The sequence below is a fragment of the Schistocerca cancellata genome, chromosome 5, assembly GCF_023864275.1.
Source record: "Schistocerca cancellata isolate TAMUIC-IGC-003103 chromosome 5, iqSchCanc2.1, whole genome shotgun sequence".
NCBI classification, from domain to species: Eukaryota; Metazoa; Arthropoda; class Insecta; order Orthoptera; family Acrididae; genus Schistocerca; species Schistocerca cancellata.
Genome location: NC_064630.1, coordinates 570,639,806 through 570,648,156, shown reverse-complemented (window position 1 = coordinate 570,648,156; position 8,351 = coordinate 570,639,806). Strand labels below are relative to the sequence as shown.

At 42.7% G+C, this 8,351-nt stretch overlaps 1 non-coding gene across 1 annotated transcript; it reads left to right on the top strand.

The window, feature by feature from the left end:
* Positions 1-390: 390 nt before the first annotated feature.
* Positions 391-463, top strand: Trnav-cac (transfer RNA valine (anticodon CAC)). Its single transcript has one exon. It is a non-coding gene; the product is annotated as a tRNA-Val (tRNA).
* Positions 464-8,351: the final 7,888 nt, after the last annotated feature.

Here is an 8,351-nt window from a genome sequence, read left to right as displayed (position 1 = left end):
TGGCATTTGACTAGATTAGCTTCATTGTTTCAGATTCAGTACGTCACTAAGTTTAAAATTTTTTTGACGACACAATTCACATGCGCAACACAGTGTCCGCCAACAGCGAGTATTGCTCAGCACTTGAATACGATACCTGAAGCACACGTTACAAATCAAACGGTGCTACCCTCAAACGAAAAACAGCGACTATAAACCTGCTGACATATTAATAAGCTCATACACTCAATTCAACAATGTTGGACCTGAGACACGTGATCGTACAGAATTCCGCAATTCTGGACCAAGAACGCCCTATCATGCCGTTGCTGCTATTTATGCTCACCGTAAATTATTCACTGACTGTTCGCAGCTCGTGGTCTCGCGGTAGCGTTCTCGCTTCCTGCACCGAGCGAGGTGGTGCAGTGGTTAGCACACTGGACTCACATTCGGGAGGACGACGGTTCAATCCCGTCTCCGGCCATCCTGATTTAGGTTTTCCGTGATTTCCCTAAATCGCTTCAGGCAAATGCCGGGATGGTTCCTTTGAACGGGCACGGCCGATTTCCTTCCCCATCCTTCCCTCACCCGAGCTTGCGCTCCGTCTCTAATGACCTCGTTGTCGACGGGACGTTAAACACTAAGCTCCTCCTCCTCCTCGCTTCCTGCGCACGAGGTCGTGGGTTCGATTCCTGGCGGGGTCTGGGATTTTCTCTACCTCGTGATGACTGGGTGTTGTGTGTTCATCATCTTTGACTCACAAGTCGCCGAAGTGGCGTCTACTACAAAGGACTTGCAATACGGCGAACGAACTTCCCCGCATGGGGCCTCCCTGCCAACAATGCCATACGATCATTTCATTTCACTTCATTCACCGACTACCATAGTGACTACCGGCATCGTGCGTCGTAAATGAAGCGTGTGGTCACATGTCGTCCGATACGACTCGTTCTTCTCGGCCTGCGCGGAGATTTTCTTCGCTAGGGGAGCCTATTCTGCAACTATTAATAAGATACAATCTTTGGAACGAAACAGTGCACATGTAATATTGGTTTATAATGACTCTATTTTTGGATGTTTTTAGAATGAAGAAAGAAAAAACACTGATGACGTGTGTATTGTCACTGAAACTAGTTTGGGAAAGAAAATAAGATAAATAAAAACAACAGTGCTCTGCGTCAAGGGAGACTCACAATCCCATATTGTTGTTTTTAGGCCGGCCAGAATTGCCGAGCGGTTCTGGGCGCTACGTCTGGAACTGCGCGACCGCTACGGTCGCAGGTTCGAATCCTGCCTCGGGCATGGATGTTTGTGATGTTCTTAGGTTAGTTAGGTTTAAGTAGTTCTAAGGTCTAGGGGACTGATCACCTCAGAAATTATGTCCCATAGTGCTCAGAGCCATTTGAACAATTTTTGTTGTTTTTATGCAAATGGTCTAATGGACGAGTCTCACGTTGAATGATTGACTGGGCGTGGTCTTACGTTCGTATCGTGATAATTATCATTCGACTAGTGGGTACGTCCCGAAAGACAATAAAATAAAAAAAGATATGCTCTTTCGATGCGCATCCGTAGCGGCTTCGCAGGAACCCCTTCAATCCGCTCACCTCCGCGCTTAACCACCGACTCCTACATTTTAGCTGTGAATAGATCTCTTCGAATTTATTTAAATTTCCTTGGCACCCTTAAACTGATAATTGAAACATAATGACTCTTCCTAGTTTGCCATGCGTTCGTGCACTCTGCAATTGATTTATAATGGATACCATGATTAGTTGTCTTCGGCATCAGTGTTTATTCATAAGAGTCAGTACAATTAGTTGCCAGCACAATTAGTTACTAGCTTATCTGTACGACCTTTCAAGTTTTTGGAGGTAAGCTTCATCGAGATCTTCGTAACAGCGGCCGAAACCTCATGCTCCTTCAGTGTTTTTTTCGTGCAGGATAATTTGAGGCTTATGTGGAAAAGCGTTAAGATAACAATCCTAGACAACTATGCTCACTGCAGATGTTTTCGCATTCGTCAAACTATTTTGCTCAAGAGACAATACTGACACTGTGGGACCGCACTTCGGGCCACGTATGTTCCAGCATTATTAAATGGTAACCTACATAAATTATTACATTACATTACAATATACGAGCTATAGTAAGACTGCGATAAGCTAGCCGCCGATCCCAAGAGACTCATCCTTCAAAGACGGTGTCACCTGGAACATTTCGTGTCGACTATTCCGTTCCACACTGTTGCCACCCTCAGTAACACCAAAGTTGAGACACTATAACTGACTGAGGAAGTGTTGTTTTGTTATCTGTGTGAACGGATGGTTAACTGATTAATAACAGTAATTGTATTTAAATGGGTTATCCAGTACGAGACGCGCTGACAAATGTTTACAAAATGTTTAGAATGTCATTTTTCTTCTCATCATTGGTTTATATTACAACGGCCTTAATTTTATTTCATACCCCATGCTACAAATATGTACTGCATTCGATTATGGCCGTTTCGACAATGCACGTTCATGAATCCATGTTAATTCTGTTTGAAAAGTATACCACAGCAGTCGCGCACGCTCGTGAGTTGTCAGTACTGGAAGACAAACAATGTAACTCCACCGTGACCACGCTACGTATCCCTCTGCCCCTGTGGTAAGCTGCCAAACTTTATCTCACGATCGGATCCGCCAACGTCAAGTAAACTTCAGCACATTTTAAAGTATCTCTGACACTGTGAACCATTCGTAACACCGAGTACGGCTTAAGTACTCATCACCGTAGGCTTCTTGCATCATTTGGTGTGTCTCTGTAAAGGTTTTCTTCAGTTTCACGCAAAATTTAATGCAAATGCGTTTCTCCTCTAGCTCTGCCATCTCGAAATTCGCAAACTGTGCGATAGAACGTTCTACTCAATACAGCACTGAACAATAACTAACAGCAGACTTGGCCACTGTTTCTATGTTTCGATACAGTGTATCGATACGTGGAACTGTTTCAGTATTTCGAAACGGCTGTGTTTCAGTGTTTCGATACACTCGGATACCGGGACCAGATTCGATCTCTTGCCAGACACAGAAACTTTGTCGCTGTTTCAAAATAACGCTCTTTCAGTCCACTTATGTTTGGAACGGACTAATTGTATCGAAACAGTGACTTTTCGTTCCGCTCTGTCTCGGATGAGGTTCGGGCACGGTACAGATACTGAAACACATTTAACATCTCATTTCATGAAGTCATGAAATCTTTTTGACATACAGCAGCACGAAGCTTAAGGTTTCCGAATATAAAGCTTCGTTTCTAATTGACTGCCCTATTCCAAAATGGCGTAATATCTGCTTTATAAACATCAACAAACAAAATAACGCACACTATTCGCATTCAAAATAATAAAAGTGCGAAAAACATTCAGTCAGATTATGAAGATGCCACTGATACACAGACCACAAGATCCATTGCTATAGTGGAAAGAAAATCATGTGTTGTTTCCTACGCTGTTTGAAATAATGTAGCGATGTCTTTGTGCCATGGCCACCTCTGTTCCATGTGAGCGCATATTTTCAAAGCAGGGGCAAACAATAACAGACTGACGATCCCGTCTTTCAATCTAAAAAGTATCAAAAATGATATTTCTAAACTACAACTTAGAACAGGTACAGTAGATCTGTTCAGAAATGAAACAGTAAAATTTCAGATGATTTTGTTGTTCTCTGGCCAATGTGCACTGAATTTGTATTTTGTCTAGTCCATTAAATCTTACAAGAACATTTTTCTCAGATTTGTTGCACGCAGAAGACACTTACGTTTTTGCTCACCATTCAGTTAGTTTAATTTTTTTAGTATGTTTATTTATTTATGTCTTCGAGAATAATGATATGATTTATGTATGTACATATGTTTGTGTGTTGTAAATGTGCTATGTTTGGTTATTACACAATATAGGCATCTTAATACTTGTGTATAATAGATAATTCTCAGGCAAATCAATAACGGTACTTTGATACTTTTGTTTTTCGCTTTCAGATACTATAATAAAAATTGCATTTTAATAGCAACTTAAATTTATCTCTGATTTCCTGGGGAAGTTTGTAATAAAATAACATATCTGCTTGCTGTGAGTACTTGAGGAAACTCCATATACCTGTACATCGAACAAACTTCCTTATCAAGAACTGTAAGTGGTGTAGAGCCAGATCTGTCATGATGTAGGTATCACAAAGGCATTACACTGTATGAATTGCTTTACATTTTAGTCTGGATTTTATACTTCAAGGAAACATACCGAAAACAATGGAAAATTTAACTGCGAGTAAGAAAAGTGTGAGTGGAACACTCATAAATGTTAATTCAGTGCCTCACTTCCCAGAATGCTATCTCCATAAATTATATCCTATGACATGCCTTTCAACCTATGAAAATTAGACACTACAATACAGGGAAACGAGTTTGGCAAAATCTGTTATGTCAAACATACAAACTCTGACCTCAGCCAATTGGAAAATATGTAAGTCACATGACACGAAAGCAGCGCATTTGCGCAGGAAATACGAAACTTTCATACTTTCTGCGATATGATTGGCACTCTCGCACCTCTTTTGTTTATATGACAATATTTATACGGTAGACACTCAATATGATATAATGTGTAGGCCTATACAATTACGAAACACAAACTGTTACACGTTTCGAAACATTATATTGTACTGTCTCATTTGTTTCGAAACAATTATGTGTTTCAGTCTGCCTATGTCTAATCAACAGACTTACAACAATAAAACTTCCGGCAGTTACACATTAAGCACACGTTTGTACAGGGGTGCCAACTGCATTTTGCTCAAATACACCATTGGCGCGAAATTACGAATGTTACTGCTGAATTTCTTGAACAGATATCGTTCTTAACAGGAGGAGGGGGGGGGGGGGGTGGCGGCATCGGTCCGTGGGCCGCAGTTTCACGACCACTGGCCTATAATATGGAACACTGACCCACTTCCTAAGTCAGGTCATAAATTTGCTAACAGCATATACGATCACTATAGTTCAGTTAAATCTTCTTTTTTTCCCGTAGATCAAACTGTTACACAATGTAAGCCATCCCGTTGTGAATTTATTCATGTAATTGTAGTCGCATAGCGTTTAATAAAATTTCAGGGTCCAAAATTTTCATGCTGTAACCGAGTGTTTTCAAACAGAGAAATTTTCTGCAGAAATTCTCAAAAGTATTCAGAATGTAAGATACAATGGGCAGCTTACAACTTCCATTCAGCATGGACTGTTACAACATTGTTCTACTTCAAATGCAGAAATCCAATTACCACACGATACTCCACTTTACCAATGGGGTGCGCTATTTTGTTTTGGCTCCTGTAAAGCCATAGGGATCTGAATATGCTCCATGTACTCCAGCTAAATGACAAAAATCGACTGGTAAAAATAGTTTTAAAAATCGGAGATGTGTCTGTTCTGTCGACGAGTATGGCCGTTTATCTGTAAAACTCTGAAAGTGTGCACAACAATCAGCGGATCTGCAACAGTCGTAAATGAGGTATTATTTCGCTAAGAATTATAAATTCGCTTCAAACAATACGAGTATGCTGGTTGGAGGAAGACAGACTGATAATAAGGCCAGACGAGAGTAGGGGACGTCGAACCGAACAAAATTTTCCAGAGTACCATACCATGGAACCCATACTGAAAGGATGACTGCAGCTAACTAACGATTGAACGGTCTATATAAAGAGCGAAATGAAATAGTAATAATCATAACAATGCGGTCAGGAAATGCAACTGGTTGACGATTTCATAACGTCGCTGAGAGTTCTCCCGGGAGTTAATAATGCGGCGGAATTACTTAGAAGGAGCAACAGATTCCTGGAGAGGCGGCCCTGTAGCAGACCTCCCGCCGCGACAGCGATTAACCTGCCACCTGGCGTCAGAGCGCGGAACCGCAGACAAGCGGGCGGACCAAAGCGGTGGCTGCCCCCCGCGGCCTGTTTGTTAACTGAGCCCGCGGGTGGTGGCCGGGGCAGGGCAGCACAATCGACGCCCTCGCGACAGCCGCCGCTAGTTTTCCGCGTGGGCGGAGAGCAATGAAAGTATTTTGCTGCGGCGTTAGCCGAGCTGTGGGCGGGACTGGCTCGCCATCTGCTGCCGGTTTAGTCCTCTCTTCACGCAACTCTTTCTCCAGCCAGGAACAAAAATACACTGAGGTGACAATAGTCATGGAAGAGCGATACTCTCGTATACAGATAGCGGCAATATCGCTTACACAAGGTATAACAGGGCGGTACGTTGGCGGAGGTGTCATTTTTGCTCAGATGATTCACGTAAAATTATTTTCGGCGTGATTATGTACGCACGACGGGAATTAACAGACTTTGAATGCAAAATGGTAGTTGGAGTGCGAGGGGCCAGGGCAAGCAGTGTATTTAACACTAAATTCTTCTAGAATCTTCATATGGAAAAGATGTTCTAAGCCTCCTTTTCTAACTCCGACTTTTACTGTTGCACATGGATTAAGAAGAAACGCGAACTGACTATAATCGACCCGGCAAGTAGAGTAGATTAGAGTTTGGCACCTGCAATACTTTAATTGGATAGAAATTTAGGAAAGTTTCATTAACATAGTGAGAAATAAAAGGGTTGCTCTACCGATCTACAGAATGAAATTCTGTCCAAAATAACAATTTTATTTATTATGACTAAACTCAAAATAATAAAAAAAACATATGAAACATTTACAATACGTCAAATTGGATACTCAAATACTGTGAAGGTGAAGTTGTCCATAAACTAGCTTGTGACATTTATGACCAAGTGGTATGTGGAGCCAATTCCTTACAACTCAAGTCTTAAGAGAAACACCCATCCAACCCAACTTTAATTGCTGTTACAGTAGTAAGAACTGAGACAATGAGCACCCAAGACAGAACCACATTAGAAAAGACGGGAAAAGGAGCGCTCTGCTGAGCTCTGATTATCACATAGCAAAATTCCCTAAACTGCCGGTGCTGTGGACATACATTACCAAGCTGTCTTCTTAACTGCACGGACACGATCTGGCGTACCGGAGGCGATGGCTGCATGCTTCAACGTCGCGTCGTGTTGATGATAATGTCGCGAGTATAGTCCGAAACAAATTATCCTGGTCTGGTTGTTCCAGACTAAAGACTTCCTAGCAATACAAATGCACCTCTGAGGGTTTTGAAGAAGAGTCGCCACACAATCACTGACGGTACAGTGATTGATTTTAACAAGCAAAGTCACACAGTAACTCCAATACAGTGAACTTCAGCCAAAACTGCTCAAGATGGACAACATAGGCCGCTTGTAAGCAGAACGCTCAATTGCCAACTGTACTCGGAAATTTACGTTGAAGTCGAAACCTCAGCAACTTTGTCAAACAGTTACAATTGAATGAAAGTATATTAGACAGCCAATGGAAGGCAGGTTGTCCAGAGCAACGAGAGCTCAGTCTTGTAACCTACTCCGACCGAAAGGCGAGACTCCACTTTACCAAGAGCACCCGTACAAACCGAACACAGAACATTACTGCCCCAACCATAGTGGCCGTGGTTAAACGTGCCAATCAGCAACTCGAAAACCAGTGGAAAATTCCACTCTATTACCGAAACACTACTATTCCATGAATGGAGATACTTGGCGCCAATTTCTGCGCCGATTTTGCTACGTCACGGAGCTATCCCCTGATCACGCCAACCACAGTTATGATTTTACAGCAAACGGGGGAATTTGCCCGCCAAGACTGCCTGGGAACACAAGTCATTCCCATCCCTCACTCGTAGCCCGTCAGAAAGCGTTTTCACTAAGTTTCTGCGAAGTAACGGAATCTCTAACCCCAGCCGCTCCTTCAGGCCCCTGTGGGCGTATCGCCCCAGCTCTTATGACAATGTCGGCATCTGGACAGTACCCACTCGGCTCACTCACACCCGTTGGCAAACCCTTTCAAGATCAGCAGAACTCGCCTCTTACCGGGCCACCCAGGTGATGAGAGACGCTGCTTGGGAAGTCCGCAGGTGAAGGGATAGCAACTTTTCACTGCATGCAGTTAGAGAGGAAAATATTCACATCTTCTGAGTTCTTAATACTAGCCTTGTAATGACCATACTCGGCTATACTTCCCCAAATGGAATTACTCAGAGTAAGATATAAATATGAGAAGGGGCAAGTAACTGTGTGCATCACAAAGGCATACCACCTCTCAGGAGCTAAACGCAGGGGACATTCCATTTCGGAAATTGTTAGGGAATTTAATATTCCGAGACCCCACAGTGTCAAGAGTGTGCTGCGAATACCAAATTTCAGGCATTACCTCTCACCATGGACAATGCAGTAGTCGCCGTTTTTCGCTAACG